This window comes from Aphelocoma coerulescens, chromosome 5 (genome assembly GCF_041296385.1).
Source record: "Aphelocoma coerulescens isolate FSJ_1873_10779 chromosome 5, UR_Acoe_1.0, whole genome shotgun sequence".
NCBI lineage: Eukaryota > Metazoa > Chordata > Aves > Passeriformes > Corvidae > Aphelocoma > Aphelocoma coerulescens.
Window position 1 is genome coordinate 49,231,369 of NC_091019.1, and position 20,603 is coordinate 49,251,971.

At 36.0% G+C, this 20,603-nt stretch overlaps 1 long non-coding RNA gene across 2 annotated transcripts; it reads left to right on the forward strand.

Moving 5' to 3' along the window:
• The first annotated feature begins 1,824 nt into the window (after nt 1-1,824).
• Nucleotides 1,825-9,266, forward strand: LOC138110846 (uncharacterized). Of its 2 annotated transcripts, XR_011151109.1 has the most exons (6): nt 1,825-2,113; nt 4,710-4,831; nt 6,509-6,687; nt 7,359-7,445; nt 7,551-7,708; nt 8,458-9,266. It is a non-coding gene; the product is annotated as an uncharacterized lncRNA (long non-coding RNA). The 2 variants fall into 2 exon arrangements; XR_011151108.1 differs by lacking the exon at nt 4,710-4,831 and having other exon boundaries at nt 1,831-2,113.
• The last annotated feature ends 11,337 nt before the right edge of the window (nt 9,267-20,603 follow it).

The window sequence follows — 20,603 nt, forward strand, 5'->3', positions numbered from 1 at the left end:
TCTACCTGGAGATCCCCTTTGATTTTATTATTGTGAGATGCTGGAAACAAAATTATTTTCAAGATTTTAAAAAATCATAGTATATTTTAAGAATATGGGTAATTTTTTTTATTTTCATTTCTAATGACATGGTTTACCATTAACATTAAAATGCCTCATCTAAATAATCTTTTGTAAGCAGATGTTACTTTCTTGTTTGATTGAAGCCAGATAGACATACATCAGTACTAAGTAAGTCTCATGCTTAAAGCAATGCTACACCTTACAAACTTTCAGAGTTCCTGAACACCAGAGTGAATACAAAAGAGAAATCCCTTTAAAGAAAGTGCTAATCAATGTCATATTGGTCAGGTAGGAAATCACAAGGGGTACTAACACCATAAGGAAGAAAAAGAGAATGAAAGAGAGTTAAAAAAAAAAATATGACTAAAGGATAATGTTTTTGCCACATCCTCTTAGCAGTCAGAATATTTCATAAGAATAGTTGATTTGACACCATTCAATTTCATAGAATCATACAGTGTTTTGTGTTGGAAGGGAGCTTTAAAGGCCATCTAGTCCAACTACCCTGCAATGAGCACAGACATCTTCCACTAGATCAGGTTGCTCAGTGCCACATCCAGCTTTGTCTGGAACAGTTTCAGGGGTGGGTCGGACACAGATTCTCTGGAAACTTGTGCCAGTGGTTCATCATCCTCATCATAAATAATTTTATCATTTTATCTATTCTGAATCTACCCTCTTTTAATTTAAAACCATTACCCCCTGTCCTACCTTAACAGGCCTTGCTAAAATGTCTGTCCCAATCTTTCTTATAAGACTTCTTTAAGTACCCAAAGGAAAGTCTCCCTGAGGCCTTCTCTTCTTCAGACTGAACAGCCTCAGCTCACTTAGCTGTCCTCATAGGAGATGTGCTCCTTCCCTCTAATCATCTTCATGATCCTTTTCTGGATTTGTTCAAATATGTCAACATCCTTCCTGTGCTGAGGACCCCAGAGCTCAGTGTGGCTTGTGGGGTCTCACCAGAGGAGAGCAGAGGGGCAGAATCCCCTCCCTTGTCCTGCTGCCCATGCTGCTCTGGATGCAGCCCAGGATACAGTTGGCTTTCTGGGCTGTGAATTCACATTGCCAGTTCGTGTCCAGGTTTTCATTTACCATGCCCCCAAGATTTTATCCACAGGGCTGCTGTCAAATTCCTCATAGGAGATCAAACTTCAATCCAGCACAATCTCTAGTACTACCTTTAGAAGTGAGATCACCATTAGAGTAATCCTATGGGATGTCACAGGCTCTCAACACTAACTGGAACAGAATTAGTAATACATTCCAGGAAGTTTTGAGCTTTTGGGAGAAACTGAAAACCTTAACGGCTTAAACATAGCTAAAATCATTGAAGGACTTTTACCTACTCTAGTAAACTGCAAAGAAGCAGCAGTTCATCTGTGATCCTCCCCAAATATGCCTACTAACTGGAATTTGGATTGTGACAGGAAATTCAGATAACATAAAGGGACATACTATTGTCCAGTCATCCCAGGTCTGGGGAGAAGAATGTATCCATGAATGATACTGGAATAGACTAGAATGCTGGGGACTCAAACATTGATGCAGTAAGCTGCAAAGTAACCTCTCAGGTGCAGATGGTGAGCACAGCCAACAGGCTACAAGCTGGGTGTTGAACGAGGCAAGGGAAGAGGCAAATCCTTTGAGGCAGCTAATGTCTCTTTGTCCTTACTCAAGTGAACTCAGCTGTGATAAATCCCCTGCCAGGGAACTACTGGCATAGTCACACACAGCCTGGAGGTGCTCATCTCTGCTGATGGTCCATCATGGGCCACACTGGACTCAACTGCACTGACTTAGTAGGCAGCTGTAATGACCTAGACCATCAAAGACTCCTGAAGGATCCCTGATCCACAGCATTACATCATCCAGTGTAAAACTTGTTGCCCCAGGGCTGGTACTGGGAGTTCCCACCGAAACCTGAGGGAATATAAACCGAAGGGTTGTTAGGGCTCCCCCACCACAGCCATTGCTACTTAGTCAAGACTGGCTACTGCTTCTGACCAACAGGCATTGAAATTGCAACAACCAAGTCTGAGGCTTAGGAGTGGTGAGATCTTTCTACTCTTATCCTTTCTTTCTTTTTCCTTACAAATTTTCTTAAGTGTTATTTTTATATTACTATAGATAATAACAACCAAAATGACTACATACTTGTTTTCCTTTGCAATCAATTTGTTCTAAAATAAACCCATACATATTTACATACACTTGTCATTCAGTGTCATTTCACTCTAATCCACACCAAGGTATCTATTAACAAGAACTTCAATTACCCTTGTCTTCTGGGATGGGACATAACTCTTTGCCACAAGATTTTTCTGACTGTTCTCTTCAGTTCTTATACCTCTCCTTATTGATGGTCTATTATTTCATATATAGACTTGCAGGAAATACTCATGTTGTATTATCTATATAGTAATAAAGTTTTTGAGAGTATCTTCTACTGTTTTGGGGGTTTTTTTTTTTTTTTTGTAGATGCAGTTGATAGTGTTGGGTATACAGTAATTCTGGTTATTTTAATAGATTATAGTTATCTTAAAATTATATGCAAGGTACCCTAACACAAAATCAACTGACATGTTTTGGCCACCTGTAGGTGTTGTGACAAATTATGATGGAAAATATGTTCATACTAAAACAGTAGTAGATGATAGTTGACTCAAATGGTCTGTTGAATATGTTAATAGGAGGATACAGTAAATATATCTGCTAATGACATAGATAAAGAAGGGGAGACATAAATGAATCTAGCATGTGTTGCTAGACAGAGTAAACATATCAATACATAGTAGAGATGTATCAACAAGGATTTATGGTATTTTAGGTGTTTATGTTTAGGGTGTACTAAACCTAAAGTGTTCAGGGCACTGCAGTCTGGGACCTTTTCCCTCAAAGTGCTTCCTTAACATTGGCTCTTTCCTTCACTCAAAACCTGTGATTATTTTCCAATACTGAGGGTAGGTCCTCACCTACTGTAGCCTTTGTATCAACAATGTTTCATACAGTTAATTGCATTTGGATATCAGTTTAACAGTTGCTGTCATTGGACAAATCTAAGTTAGCAACTGGTATGATGCAAAGACAGAAAGAATAGTGTCATATATTGCAAACCAGTATCATTCTAACACCATTTGTGTTTGCTTACTACCTGTGAAGCTTGCAGAAGTTGCTGGTCCTACAGAGGCAACAAGTGGCTATTCTGAATAGAGGCTGTGAAATAAAATTTTGTATCTCAGATTGTCTGGCTACTATGAACAGAACTGTTGAACTCTGCATGAACCTCTGAACTTCTGCATGCAGAGACCAAATTGGTAGAAGACCTGAAAGAAAACTTGCTTTATTCCAAAGGATGGTTACCTTTTGCCCACAATGCATGGTCTCTGCAGCATTGCAGCAGAACTCTACATTGGTTCCTGGTTTCTCCAGGAACACATTCAACCTAAAATTAGCAAATTTGCAACTCTTAGATGATTCTAATGCATCAGTTGGCAAATCAGGGGTACCCAATATTACAGCAATACTGGGCTTCAAATCACTTTTTCAAATTAAAATATTACTAAAATCTAATAGTAGGAAGAAGATATAACTTAAGATAAAAATAATCATCTACACTCAGTTAAGCTTTATATCTCAAGTTTATATCTCAGTTACTTTATATCTCAAGCACAGGAGAACAGAGCTGTTTGCATCTCTTTATTTTAAATATCACAAAATATTTTGCTGTGGTGTAAGAAAATCTTATCTTTTTAGCCTGTTCTTTTCAATTTCTAGCTATAGATGTATAATCTGCCTAATTAAAATAGCTCAAACCACATATTTAATAAAACCAGAAATAATAATGAAATACTTGCTTGAAGTCATGCCTTCCTGCCTGTTTGTCAAACAATCTGCTATTAAACAATACTGATAAACATTCCAATAATCTCTTTGGGTACTGTGTTAATAACATATAGAGAATTGTTCTGCATTATTCATGGAGTCTCCAGGTGCTGTGAGTAGATTTGTTTAACTAGAATCTCTACAAATATGAATCTCTACAAATCAAAACCACTGGTAACAACTCTTCATAGACTCAACATTAGATTCCAATAATTTTCAGTTTCATGGCTCAATTTTTCCTTGGTATTTCTAAATTTTATCATGGTTTCCACAGATGATAAAACTTAAAACTTAGTAAAATAATTATTGCTATAAAAAATCTCCTAGAATGTAGCAAATGTTTCCTGTCTGCTTTTTCTGGTCTTCATACCTAGCCAATCACCATGATTATCATTCCAATTCTTTATTTCATTGCATCCTAAGGCAGTATAAAATTTGTTAAAATTATCTTAGATGCTCTGTAGTGTATGAGAAAGGGATGCATATGCTAGGTGTAAAAGGCACAGTTACAGAATTTCATTCAGTTTTGGCTTTTAAGTAGTTAACAAGGTTTCATTTGATATTAAAAAAGTATCACCTTGCTAATGTGGACTTTTCAGGAAAGAGCATAATCGCACAGAAATGCTCCAGAAAATCATTTGCACTTGTTATGTAAAGATGAAGGCCATGAGTGAGTGACCTTTCTAATAAAAATGAAGATTTGTTCCAGCTTTTAAGCAGATGCACATGGTGGATAAATGCTTTCCTCTTTGGCCATTATTCAGGGAATATCCGGGCTGATAAAATACACAGTGGATTTATTATTAGCTGCCAGAATAAAGTGCTCAAGGACTGCCTACAAGCATCACTGCACTGCTGCCAGCATTCGAGGGGGCCTCCAGACCAGGTGATTCACTATGAGGCCCAAATCACCTTGATTGCCACCCTGGCCACATAACTATCCTCTTAGATTCTCACTGAATTCAACATTTGTTTTACAAATGCAAAATTTCCCTACATGATTTCATCCAGAATCATATCTGGACTCCTTGTTGAGTTTGCATTTGTAATGAAAGTATTATACTTGTGAAGTATGAATAAGTGTAAATAAGACTGATTCCTTCAGGAGAAATACCTTTATGCATCTATATCTATATCTATATATGATTACATATTATACATATATATATATATATATATATATATATGTGATTAACTGAATAGGTAGTGTGCCTCTGTCCTTTTTCTGCCAAATTGCACACTGATATAGCAAGATAATACAAGTAACCGGCTATAAGGAGGGTACATTTCAGAGCTGGAAGTCTGAGTTTTGCCCTCATTTTCATAAATTTGTATTCTATCATGGATAATAATTATTATAATAGTAGCCAAAGAGAGACACAACTCAATCCTTCAACATGCCAATTAAAATGTTTAATTCTTTCAGACCCATTTTACAAATTAATCTATAAACACTTACGTGTGCTTCTGAATAAATGTTTACAGGAACCAAAACATCTGGCACGTAAAACATAAGCACTGGAAAGTTTTGGAAGGCCTATGCCACAAAATGTTACCCATTCTCTGAATAATAGAGGTAAAAGAATAGCAGGAATGTGTGCCTGTGGTTGCCCTACAGTAAAATCATAGAGTGAGACATTGTTCCCAGTGAAATCCACATCTCATTTTGTAGAAATACTGTGAAAAAATGAGAGACATAAAAATACAAATTATTATGGAGGAAATTGTATTCTTTTGCTTCAAAAGATGGGGCAGGCCTTATACAAAGGTTCAGAATAAGTGATCATAATGATCCCCTTCTGACTTTAAAATAAATTCATTTAAGGGTGGGAAGAGGACTTTTTAACATATAAAAAATGTGAGTAGAAAAATAATTCAGAAATAAACCTTAGGTTCTGAAATTTTAGTAGCACATATGAACTCCACTCAGGGTTAATTTAGTGAATATATCTCACTTGTACTCAGGTCTTATCAGTTGTCAGTGTATCTTTCTAATTGTCCTTTTTTCCTTTTCCTGTTTTATCTCTAATTTATGCTGAGTAGCCCTTTTGTTCTCATTCGAGTGAAAACCACACATATATCAAGTCTTGAAGGAAAGCCAGTATTTGTGAACCACCTTATGCAATTTCAAGATGAAAGTTTTTTAAATTATCTTTAAATAAATATTTCAGTACAGTTTCTGAGTTGGAGCAAGTCTGTATAGCTCCATTAATTTCAGTGAAGTAATGTCTCTTTAAGTCTACCAAGGATCTGGACTGCAGGTTTCTGTAAATTTGAATGATATTCATCCTAGAGTCTTTGAACTTTATCTCAGACTATATAATTGTATAAACTCTACAAGTAACTCTCCAAAAAACCTGGAGTATTTTACTGAGGTTTACAGAAATTATGACATATCTTCAAGAACATGTAATTTAAAATAACAGATATAAAATATGTTTTAAATTATAGCAATACTTTGTGCAATGCTAAAACTCACAGTCCTCAATTCTTGCTCTGAACAAAATTCAAAAAATTCGTGGCTTTTAGAAAATAAATTAAAGATTTACTACCTAATTCACAGGGGATTGCAACATGCAAGACTAGGAAGTTTTGAGTCTAAAGACATGGGGAGTAACTTCCAGCGTTACAAAATGTGTCATAAGGTTTCCATTGTCATCACAAAGCATCATCACAGTCATCACTAGCATTTGCTCAAATTCCACCTTCAGTATAAGAGAGCATACTATTTCCACAAATAAGGTATTCATATATTTTTTTTAATCATAGACGTGAATCGGCACATTTCTGGAAGTTTTGTGATTTTTCAGCACAAAAAGTAGGAGGTTTTTTCCCCTAAGTTCCCTATGGTTGTGATCACATTATCCCTTACTAGTGAAGTGCCTCACAAATTTTTTTCACTTGTCAGTTTTGCATTTCCTATCTTGATCCAGCGTAAAGGTACCAAAACACTCATAAAAACCCAAACACCAGCCTCCAGCAAATCCCTGCCTACCAAACTGAATAGTTTTAAATGTTAGGGGAAAAAATTGTTTATAAGCATAAGTTTTAAGCAGAACATTTGGTAAGGGATTTTTCCTAGGTCTGCCAGTTAGAAACATTTTAAGTTTTTTTCAGGAGAGGGAATACTGGAAGCAGTGGTGTCACATTTTTTACAATCCAAGGTGCTAGGTGTCTGCAGGGGGTGCATGATTAGCAGAAGCTTAAAGCTATGTTCTGCCCTCGATCCGCATGAGGAACCAGCATTCACATCAAGAGCATACACAGACCTCAGGCAGTTTATGGCCTGTAGTTAGGAATGACATGCTAAACCTTTCCTGAATGTAATGTCAAACACACTGCAGGGATATTGATTAACCTAATTTTTCTGTGCTTTTCGCTCTTGCTGTGGTGATAAACTGCACTATTACAAGCCGACACAAAGCCTGAAATCAGCGTAATGAATGCCTTTTCATGACACAAAAGGGGCAAACCAAAGAAGTATTTAGCCTGAATTAGTGGTGAGTACAGGAAACAGGTAATGTGTTTCTCCTAAACTGCTACTTCTTTCTTGAAGAATGATCCTTTTCCCCCTCTTTTCCCAGTTCTTTTTGCTTGTCTTTCAGGAACAGAAATTCTACCTGGATCACCAAAATAGGTCACAGTGTTTTAACAGTGGTTCACATGGTTCAGGATCAATTACCAGATTATGACAGCTGTCAGCTGCTGCCAAGAAATGTCCAACACAAATTATTCCCCTCTGCTTCTTTCCCTCTGTCATCAGGTAATATTGAAAAAATAAATAATGTTTCAATGTATGCTTAACCTAATAAATGCAAACACTTTGTAAAACACAATCAGCATGTGAAGAGAAATTCAACAGTTCCAAAGGGAAATGGTACTAGTCTCTCTCAGGATAAGATTATCCTGCTGTGAGAATGGCAATCTACGTAGGAGTTCTTTCTCCTTGCATTTTTTTCCCTTATTTCAATGACAAAGCATATTTCCAGTTTACTAATCCACAAGAGTTAATTAGAATTCTCAGAAATGTTAGGTTGTGTGACCTGGAGTATGATGAGGTGAGTACTACTTACTGATTTATTATTTAATGATACTTAGGATGTTGTTACACTACTCAGTCTAAGAGACACTAGAGAAAAACAGGACCAGAAAAGACAGGAGAAGCCATTCATAAATAATTGATTGCTTAGACAATGCCTAGATTGGACACTGTAAATTTTTTTTTCAATTAATTCAGGATTTCAAAGCATAATATTTTACAATTTTTAAAATTGTTACATTTTTCAATTAATTTGTGAATTTGTCAATTTTAGAGGATTTTTAACAGTTTACATTAGGAACAGGGATTGAAATAATGAAAATAAATACTGAAAATAACTATTCAAACTCTATTCTGGAAGTCCAAAGTGGCATCTGTGCTGGCATGCCTCCTTACTTCTCCAAGAGTCAAAAACTCTTTAACTTTATGATTGCTGTGCCTAAGACAGCCTCCAACTATCATTTCCTTCCTAGTGGCTGGAGCTGTGTCTTGGGTTCAGTGAGAATAATGTTGGCAACACGCTGCTGGTTTAGTTGCTGCTGTGCAATGCTTACCCTAAGACAAGGACTTTTCAGTTACCCATGCTCTGCCAGCCAGCACAAGAAGTTCAAGAATTCATTTCAAGTATTAACCTGTTCTTATCTGCATCCATGCACTTTTATCCTTTTCTAATTCTCCATTGGGGGCAGCAGGGCAGGGCACCAGGGTGAGTGAGCAGCTGTGTGGTACTTAGCTGCCAGCTGGAGTTAAACTACAACAATTTTATTTGGCACCCATTGTGGGATTCTTAAGGGGTGAGCGGGTTCTACTGATCACTCCTTGTATCTCTAGTCACCAAATGAGTGTATGGATGGGAATCAGGGAGTCTTGGATGGTACTCCTTGTGATAGAGATCAGCACCTTTTGTTCTTCAACCCTCGGGGACCCCACAACAGAAGGGTCCTCCAAGAGACTGGGCAAGGTAGACAGCTGCCTAATTTCCTCCATCTCCAAGGCAGCTGTACTGAAAGCCTACCACAACCTTTTGGGGTCTTTGAAATACCCTCTCCTGAAAGACTCTATGCCAAGGATGCCCAGAGCCTCTGGGCAAGTTACAATGGGATGCCTTTGCCACTCATTCCCAGTGAGGCTGACTTCAGTCTCCAATGCAGTCAGCTGTCAGGAATCCGCTGCCGTGTCAGACCCACAGGAGTACAAAGCTGTCACAGATCCGGTGCATGATGTACCCTAATGGCATCAAGCTATAAAAAGGCAGAACACATTTGTATTTCTGGAGTGACTTCATTTTTTCATTTTTTTAAATAAAGTATGGTGCACATTAAAGAATAATATATGTTGAATGTATTTAATCTGCAATTGTTACTTAAATTTATTAAGTCCCTATAAGCTTCTTTTATAATTTGTCATCTAAATGATAATTTATATCTTTCCTTTATGCCTCTTGAGTTTTAAATAATGGACATTCAATGAGCAGTCTGTTATAAAGACAGCAGAATTTTCTGGTTAACCTTGTCACATGAGCAGCTGAAAACCATGCTGAAGGGCTTGTAGGACCACACGCAAACTTTGTTTAACCTCTCTAAATTTCTTTCACCAAATCCAAAGAATTAAAAGAGCCAAAGACTATTTTTTGTCATTCAGTTCCAAAGTCCTGACAAAGTGAGCCTCTTACCTTCAGGAAATTTCCTTTGTGCTTTTAACAAGCAAGTTTTATTTAAAGCCCCTGTGACTTCATAAGAGACTTGACACTATGCAAAAGGGTCTGCACTTCAAAAAAAAAAAGTAATTTAATCAAAATACATTTCAAGTTTCCTGTAAATTGGTAGGCATGATAGCAATCTTATATTTATTTTTTTAAGTGAACCTCTGTTTTGATGGAATGTCCCCTAAATCAGATGTTAAAGAACAGAAATAAATAAACTCAGTTTAAGACTAATTTTGGAATATTTTTAGACACTCTTACTGTCTGAACAGAACCACACTAACATGCCTTCTTAGCATCCTTTACATATTATTACAATTTATTTTCTTGTCCTTTCTAAAACCAGACAGTATCACATTTCAGTTTTTTAGCACTTAAAGGGATCTGTGAATTCACTCCCACTTTCCAAAAAAATCCTGCTGTTCATAGGCATTTATATTTCTAATAGAAATTGACAATCAAATTAAAAAATATTTTAATCATTATAATAATTTTGAGCAAGATATTTTTAATCTAAGGTCTTCTACTCTGAAGGGAATTGCTAAAGCCTTGAAGCTGAGCATTCGTGCTCAGTGGAGCTGGAGTTTCCAGTCTCAAGGCTTATTTCAAATAATATTTTTATTTCCAAATCAAACAAAACAAAACTATCAGAAAGTATATCTTTCTAAGCATTTCCAAATATAAGGAACTTATCCAACCTTTCTGTTTGTCTGTGCATATGCCAGTATGTGGGAGTGAAGTTTCAAAATCAAGTCTAAGCCAATGGTCTGTCTTCTGTATAGAGATTTAAATCAGGCTGAAAAACTGTGTCTTTCAATAGAATTCAGAGAGAAAGCTCCAAGGTCTGGTCAGATGTGCAAATACTGAAAGTACTGCTTTTATTAAAAAAATACTTATTTCTAAAATAAATTTTAATTTGAGTAGGGAGTGAAGTATCACTTCCATAGGCTGTCATTGTCATACAGTGAAATGACATGATTTTATTTACTATTCATATTTGTGGGAAATGTTTAAAATTAATTTCTAACACCTGAGTTCAGAATTCTCCCTATGAATTGTTTTGACGGTGAGACGTGTACACTGATGTTAAGGACTATGACTATGTGCAGAGCATAGTGTCTGTAATACCTGGCTAGATCAGACAACTTCTGCCATGTTAACCAGTCTCTGTTTCCAGATGCAGAAGAAAGCTTCTCTACAATATAAGAAAGATTAACCATGTTCTAAGTGTCATTGAATTATTCAGACAGGACTTTCTTCTACGAGATCTCTCAGCAGTTAGTCATATACAGACCAACCTTAAGCTTAATGAGGTTTTTCTTCTTGCTTTATTCTATGTTCCAAGTTACAACAGTGGAATCAATGTAATCTATTAAAAAAGGAAAGAATGGTTCTAATGAAACATTTTAAAAATGGATTATAAATAGAAAATTTCTGGATTATGCTGCCAATTAAAATTATGAGGTACAGTTTTGAATACTCCTGTCACTGGGGGTTTGGTCATTTTCTTCAAAGAGAGAATAAATTTAAAATTCAACTCTCTTATAATGGACATGTGTCATAAATTGCATATGTTTACAGGAGTAAAAATAAGAAATGCAACATTTCCAATTCTTAGTTATTGCATTCTTATAGCAGATCTACATTATTATCAATAATTTTAAAATTAACATAATTTATGAATTTTGATAATATTTCTTTTCCAGTAGAGCACTGAAGTGTCCTATGAACTGAATAAATGAAAAAGAAAAACAAAAGGTATCAGTCATTAAGTAAAATGTGCTACTGTCAGAGCAAAAGCAAGAGGAAGAAACCATGCAGTAAGAGCAATGGGAGTAACTGAAGATGGGGAAATTGGTTTAAATAGCTTTAAAAATGATTTGCAATTACTCTGAAAATCACAGTGAACAAAATCTGAACATTTTTGCATTTTAAAGGTTTCTGTACTAACTTCATTTCTTTCAGCCACTGCTTTCAATTTACACCTGCCATGAATTCTTTATTCTGGACATGATCTGAAATTGAATTATAAAAGTCTGTGTTCTTATACAGCACTTCGAATTCAATCACCTAAGAAGCACTTTAGCCAGGCACCCATTGTTACTACTCCTTCCTTAGGAAAGAGAGACTTATAGCTCTAGGAAACATTCCCATCTCCTGAGGATTTCATCTGACCATTATTTGGTAAAGAGACATACAAGATGAAAAAAATGTTGCAGTTTTCAGTGCCTGTGGAAAAAATCTTTTGCTAACTGAGTTTCATCTATAGCAGATTAGAAATCTTATGGAAGAAAATGTTGAAAATGAACTTTTGAAATATCATCTCACCAAATAAATTGCTTAGGCCATTCTGTTAATTTATTGTGAGTTCAGAGATTCAGAAAAGAAGCTGGTTTAATTTTTTCTCAGATAAATCAACATTTTCAAGTGTGCCTTCAGATACACTGATGTCAACTAATAACAGATAACCTTTCTGGTATACAACATGATAAAATAAAAGTAAATTTATATGTATAAGTTTATCTCACTAGATATTTATGTGCTCTGTTTCCTTTGAATTTTTTTGTCAGAACATTAAAGTTACTGTAAGTCTGTTTAGAGTAGAAGAGGCTGCTCTTTTTAAGATATGAAATTATTGGTAAGGAAGTTTACTCTTTTCATTCTCTTAACTAAAATTCAGAGTAAAGAACACAGTTTCATGTAACTTTCCAGATCACAAAAATTTCATTACCACTTTTAGTAGTTTAAAAACCTTCATTTACTTTAAATGAAAATGTAGCAGAGGGGCCAAACGATTTTGCAAATATGTAAAAATAGTAGATCTGTTCACAGCTATTAAGACGTATATAAGACAAACTTTGTCACACAATGTCTTTATGAGAAAAAAAATCACCAAGATGATTTTGTGTGTGCTTTCAATATCATGAAGTAACATGATATTTTAAGATAGATAACATGCTGTGAATACTTTATCTTTCTGCTATAAGAATAAAAACCTGAACACATACACACACACTGATATGATGAGAAAAAGGACCAGAATGCCTTGTAAAATTGTGGTGCAGGTGTGCAATATAGTTGGTAACTTTAAATCTAAAAACAGCTTCTAACTCCAGCAGCATTAAATTACCTTTCAAAGTGTGACACTTTGCAAACTAAAAAGCTTAACTCTAATAACATAGCATGTTGGTTGCTTTTTACTTAACTAGCATTTCAAAACATATGAAAGGTTCAGTCCTTGACAGAGAAGTACTTTGAGTCTGTGCTCTTAAAGCACTTTGTCTTTGCATTTACATAGTATTAACACATTTATGGCATCACATCATCATGAGTCCTACATTACAGAATAATTTGCTTTCAGGTGGTAAGGACCTGGACACAATAAACACTTTAAATTAACAGACTTATCATTCACATTTGAATCTGATGTTTTTCTCTACATGTACTGTGACAGTTTAGAACCTTTGTCATTTAAATGAATTTCTGTAGTTTTCAATGATTTATAGACTTTTTCAAACTGTTTCCTTTTGTCCCTGGAAGCAACATTTGCCATTAGAATCCATGTATGCCTTTAGCTATGGACCTTGCAAATAACTGTGCCTGTGAGTCTGTGTCAACATCAGCTGTGTAATTCTGCCCCAGCTACTCCTCTCCTCCATCTACCTTGACAACCTTGTTTATAGGTGTCAGACAAAGATACAGAAATTGGCAGCTTGTGGAAAAAAGAATAGTAATAAGTTTTTCACCAGTGAAATAAGGGTTGAGCAACAATGATGAAAATTTAGAAGACCAAAAATAGCTTATTTCCATACAAGTATTTATCAAAAGCATTTCTTAATTTTTCTGTGTGAAGGTTTAGCAGTATTAATAAAAACAGTTCCAGATCCTTTATCCTTGTACATATATGAATTCATATTTTTCAGATAATTTCTTCATGGAGGTATTTCTAACCTGTTCAAACCTGTTTCCAAAAACAGACACACAAAAATCCCTATTATACATAAAACCCATGAATGAACCTTTACTATATAAGTATCCACCTTCGTCTGCTTTAAGTATTGCAAGACTTTGTTTTCTAAGTTTGTCCCTCAGTAGCATACTCGTTAGATTCCTAAACTACAGTAATTTTTGCCTCTGTGAGAATATCTCCTGACTGTCAAAAAGAAGTTTTCATTCATTTACAGGTTTGAAATAGGTCTTCTTAAAAGTTGAAATCCTGAGTAACTCTTAACAATACAGTAACCCAGGCAATCCAGCTGCAATCTTGGAATGTTTTGGACCAAAGACCATCAGTATCTTCTTTTTAGGAAGAACAGTAAAATGATGAAAAATCAGTCAAATATCATAAACAGCACCCATCTCCTAATTTGACATACAAACAGTAAAAAAATACTCTATCTCCTCCACAGATGTCAATTTGATATCATTGAGGTGTGAAGGGCTAATCATTCAGACCAGTTTTGTTTCTGAAACTTAATGTTGTTGGAGTCTGGTTATCAAAATAAGCACATGTATATGGAATTTCCTCAACATACTTTTGGCAGCTGTATTTTTCAGTAACATAGAGCCCAGGAGAATAGGTACTTTGCACTTTTTCATGAGCAGAAGTCTCTTCTTTCTTCCATAAAAAATAAAATTAACTTACACTTTATTGAAATTTTCCAGTAATTAAGTTGGAAAGAGGAAGAATGTGACTTCTGGTACCCAGTCAGAGACTTGTGATTACTGTCATGTTATCTGCAGCTTATCTACTAGGTGGCTATGACATCACATATTCAGTGGAAGGTAAAAAACGAAGTCTCTATTTCAGCAGGCCACAGTTAAACAACTGCATTGCCATTGACTTGGGAAGTGGGGAGAGAGGGCAAGACACAATTTAAAAAACTTCCTGTTGGAAAAATCTGAGAAATAAACCTGAGATGTCTGAGATTTATTTTGTGTATGCACATCAAAAATTCTCCTATGCAACAAATTCAATTCTCCTATGTTAAGAAACAACAGGAAATTCTACCATGCACAGCACCTAAGCAACAGAAATGCTCCTCATGGATGAAAGCAAAAGATCCTGCACAGATCCCTTGCTGTAAATTACTGATGTTCCTGCTGGGTTTGGAACAAACATAGAGGATTTACCTGCTGATATGGTCAAGGAGACTCTTAACCTCTGTGACACTCAGAAAATTGTATGGTGAATGCAATGTGTTCCTTCTGCCTCTTAATGCTGTTTTTAAGGTTACAAAGGCTGCAGTTGGAAAACTTGTTTTTTCATATTGATTTAAATTCTCTCTATTGGTGTTTATGGCTGCCTGCTGGTTTACAGCCATGTTACACTCAAAGTATTAGATCAAGAGAAATAAAATTTCCTTGTGTCATAGCTGTATATTCAGTACCTGGCTTTTTTTTGTTATTGGGAAAGATTATTTACTTATTCATTTACTCACTCATGTCTCAGCTCATTTTTAAGGAATATTTTTTTGGAGGGTGCTATATTTAGGAAAGCAGTTCTTTTCAGATGAGCTTAAATTACAATTGGCTTTTAAAATATCAGTTCCAACCTGCCTGCATTTCTTTAGCACTGAAAAAGACACTGAGGTTTTCTACAGTATTTGTTATTTTGTTTCTCCCGTTCACTCCAAATAGGAACCAGGAAAGCAGGAAAGTTTGGCTCCTCCAGAGAGGAGTGCTTTGTACCTGAAAGAGGTAAGTCCTTGGAAAAAGTGAAAACCTTAGGATTTTTCCTATTTCAGAGTTACTATTGAAATATGGGTTGCTGATGTCCAAGCAAATACCACATGACTGCAGGTGATGAGCTCAGATATCTTTTCCTATCTCTGGGCTGGAAGAACAATCCCACATGCCATTTAGGACCAATAGTGGGATCACTAGCCAGGGATTTCGTTCTGTTTCTGCTTTTACTTCTCTGTGAAATGGAACTTTGGAATGAAATTAATTTGAGCATATTCGAATGCTTTCAGGTATACCAATGGAAAATACTTCTGTGTCAGTGAAAATGTTATTATGTTCTCATTTAATTAGATAAAAAATCCGTAAGAGACATTTTGTATGTCTACAGTTTATTTTGAAAAGCACACTTTCATGTAATTCACTGATCCACATCCAATGATCGCTATGTGTGAAACAACTTTTTCAGCCTTTGCAGTCAGAAATTGTAAGAAGTTTCAGAAGACAAAATAATATCTTGGGGCTTCATATTCTTCCAGAAGTCACCTGAAAGCACTCTCTGTGCTGCAAGTAACATAGATATTGCTTCCCTTACTGAAGTGATTTGAAATGTTTCCGTGCTTTCCCTAAAAATATAAATTCTATTGATTGTTGTTGTGAAATATATTTAATAAATAATTTGAAATTTAATCAAATTCCCCAGTTTTCTGAAAACTCTCAAAATTTTAGTGCCTTTCTTGGGATTTGTTTTACGCATAAACAATGTAGTGCTGTCTAGATATCCATCCAAGAACTGGAATAGGATGCCTTATGATCCTTCTAAATAAAATTTAAAACAACAACAATAAAATCACAAACAAAAAAACCCCCACAAATTGTTCCCAAGGAGATCTGCAATTAAAATATTATTGATTCAAAAAATTTGCTGAGTCCGGTTGGAACTGGCACATAAAATCTGAACCTTTTCAGTTCTACCCATTATTAATGTATAATGGAAAATTCACTCAGGTGGTGATGGCAAAATACTATAGCTGTGGATGAAAGATAAGCTATTCATCGCCACTGGGCTCATTTGTGTTGTTTAGAGACACTCCTGGACATGCACTAATGAGAAGATGTTTTGCCCTAGAGCATGAATAAAATGGTGTTTGCAGAAAATGAAGACAATGCATTTGGATTTCTGAAGCATGATTGCACCTAAATCATTGACTCACATGAGGTGAAGTTTCTTCTCAGCTTCCCCCCAATTGTACAGAAGGACAGATAACCATCACAAGCTGATGTAGGTAATGAATACAGTGATAACAGGATGGGCAATCCTTGCAATTTCCAACATGACAATTCTAAGTTATTAGAAAATGTTTCACCTGTTTTGTAGGACACTGTAACAGGTTGACCAAAGTGGCAGTGAATCCCTTGCCTCTACAGATACTTAAAACTAGATGGCCTAAAAAGTATCGCCTGCTCGGTAATGGTCTGACTCAGGTAATCCAACTAGATGACCTTTACACATCCTTTTCCAAGCTAAACTGTTCCACAATTGTACAACTGTTACAGTCCACTCCTCAAAATGATGGCAATAAAACAGATACACACAAACTTTCTAGTATTTACATATCTCTCTGGCATTATCTCCATCCTATTTCTGCTCTTTGGGTCCTGAAATGAGGGTACCAGTCTTTGAGGAGAAGAATCAGCATGTGGTTGAGGTACTTCAAGTTCTTTTGTGGGAGAAACATTGAAGCTGATGCTTCCTTCTCACTTGGGGTCTGCCTAGGGAACTTTGATACGTTCACTAACACTGTGCTTGTCTGATCTTTTCTCACTGGTTCACACTTAGGTGTATTCAAATTTATTTTGTAATGTAAGCTTCACATATGTGTGATACTTGTTCTTTGTTGTATTTTGTCTCTGAAACAAGTTCCACTCAGCTCTCAATATGGCATTTCATTAATGACCATGAAATGACCATTTGTGATCTCAGTTAATAGACCTGGCACCTCTGGTATTGTTCCTTCCTTGCACTTTCCAGGCCTCTGCAATTATCCTATACTTGAACTTTCAGGGAGTCTCTGTTACAATCCTCTGTTTTTCTTCAACAGCCCTCAAACTGTGGTTTCCTGATAGCATAACTAACGTTTTATTAGCACACTTCACCACATATACATTTCTGTTCCAGGGTCACTGAATCATTCACTTTACAGAAATAATGAACCCTTCAAAGACGTATGTATCTACAGACACAGGCAGATACAATGCTCCAGTAACTTCTTGCAATGAATATTTACTAGTTACTAAAGTATGTGCATTATCAAGCTTATTTACACAATTAATAAAGCCAAGGTAAATCACAGCACCTTTTTCACCCCAGGAATGAACAAAATTTCTCTCTTTGAAGGAAATGCGGCTTTCTCCACTCTGACATGTGCTATGCACCTGGACTCACACAAAATGACAACACACAGCATTAGCTCGACCATCTATATTTTGTGTCCTAGCAGTCTTTTCCCATCACACTTCTCGGCTTGCTACCTCTTTAGCATCCATTCTGCTGCTGCCAAATCACAAATTTATGAAGTTTTTATAATTATAGAAGTTGTGTTTGTTTACAGACGAATTTTATCTGTGAATGCTTGTTTAAATATTTAATGACTTTTCATTAAAAAATGAAATTAATGTGCTGACTCTTTTTTGGGTTCATTGTCTCTGGATTGTTTTCAGGAAGACTTACTTAAATCCAAGAATACTAAGCAGAAAACTACAGCCATAGCTAGTTATTCCCAATATTTACTTAGCTATAATTATGGCTGAGGAGAACATCAAACACTGTCTAAAATTTCAGATCTCATGCAATTCAAGCAAATGGGGCATGTTGAAACTATTCAAGATATTTATATCCAAAATTATTACCCCAGAATTATTTTAAGATAAAAAAGTTAGATGGTACTTGTAGCAATTAAAAGTATGCAAACTTTGTGAAATTATTTACCCTCAGTTAGTTGCTCAGCTATAAATTCTCCACACTTTTTCAGAACTAGGTACATATATGGGTAGTAGGCTTTATGGGAAGCCCTGTAGCAGGCAGAGCTAGGCAGATGTCAGCCCGCCATAGCCAATTCAGCATGTGTATGCCAATGACTCCTACTGCTCTACCTGTATATTTGATAGTCTAATACGCTGGAGTGAATAAAAGAAGTCTAGAAGATATTATTAGCACAAGAATGAAGGACTTTAAACCATGTTTGGAACAAACCACCAGCAGTACTGAGAGTGACTAATGACACTGCATTTGAGACGCAGCCTGTAATGACATGATACAATCACCAAGGCTGTCAGATGGCTATTTATAGATTGATTAGGCAGGAACATATAACTAGATATGAATTATTGCAATGGACTGGGATATATACACCATCTCATTGGAACACTACAACAATGGCACTTTTCACAGAGCAGAAAAAAGGTTTAATGGATTTCAGGACTCCTGGATGTTCATGTCACTAGTTGTAAATAAGTTTATACTCCGATTTTTACTTTAGGGTCTTCCTGAATTATTTAGAGTAATTCTTATGATAGAGATATATGTAAGCTTTGATTTTTAGTCCAAGCATAAACTTCTGTTATTAAAAAATGTGCATCCTATTTAGCATTTGGGGTAGATAGCATAATCCACAGTATACCTTTTTTTTCTTCTGAGTTGAGTCCATTAATATAACATTCCCTGACTCTCAGACTCATTTTCTGATATGTATGTATTGTAACTTATTCTTAGACCTTCTCTCTATTCAAACACTTCAAAAAGTTATGAATATTTGGGGTTTTTTAAATTTAAACATCATGTTTCAAAGATGTCCAGGGTCAACACAGAAAAAAGAAAAATAAAGTATACCATAAAGGGCAGCTAGCTGTACTTTTTCCTGGAGATCTAAATCCTGCATCATCTGTCCCATCTCTCTCTTTGTACTTTTAGAAATCTCAGAGAACTTCCAGAATTCTGTTTTACTATTCATAGATAATATAGTATACTGAAGGAAAGAGTTTTAATGGCCCTCAAAGCTACCAATCTCGAGTACAGAATATTCTGAAAGTTTAACACAAAACAACTGGAGAACTTATCTTGTGACCCCAGCTTCTGATTACTGATCTTGCAGAGATCCCACTTAGCTTAGATTAACTTACGTGTCATGTTTATGCCTACAATGATAATAATCTAGCTATTGAGAAAATTACTTATGTTATATGACTTGAAAAAATAAAGACACAGATGTATGCACTCATTAGATTAGTGACCCAAACAATTCCCTGAAACTCATTGCAATAAGTCTAATAAAATGTGCAAATCAAAAGGTGCTTCTAAGACATTCCCCCAGTAAAGCGAAATAAACTTGTGGAATCACTGGGGCCAGAGATAAAAGATTTTATTACTTATTGTAATATTATTAATTTAATTATTTTATATAAAGAAAAGAAAACTACGTGCCTAACTATAAACATATCCTAGAAGCTTTGGATGTTTACCCCTTCAAATAGGCAGCCAAAGATCCTTGATGTAGACACTGTCAGAAGGTTTCTGAATCAGCTAATAGCCGAGCCTGACTTGGAGCAGAAAGAAAGAATATTTCATAGAATCATAGAAACATTACATTTGGAAAAGACTTGTACTCTCATCAGGTCCAGCCTTTGGATGGCCAAGTCTTCCAAAAAAACATGTCCCTAAGCACCACATCTATCCCCCTTTTAAATGCCTCCAGGGATCAGAACTTGACCACCTCCCTGGACTGCCTGTTTCAATGCCTGAAAGCTATTTTAGTGAAGGATTTTTTCTAATATCCAACCCGAACTTTCCGTTGGATAATCTGAGATTGTTTTCCCTTATCCTATCACTGTTTGCCTGGAAGAAGACACTGAACTCTTCCTGCCTACAACCTCCTTTCAGATAAATGTAGAGTGATAAGGTCCCCCCAAGCCTCCTTTTCTCCAGGCTAAACAATCCCCGCTCCCTCAGGCCTCGTAAGACTTGTGCTCCAGCCCCTTCACCAGCTTCATTGCCCTTTTCTGGACTCACTCCAGCTCCACCTGACTATCCTTCCTGAACTGAAGATCCTAGAGGCACTCGAGGTGTGGCCTCACCAGTGCTGAGTACCGGGACACAGTCACCGCCAGTACTTAAAGGGGGCATACAAGGGAGATGGAGAGGGACTTTTTCAAAGGGCACAACAAGGCTTCAAACTTAAA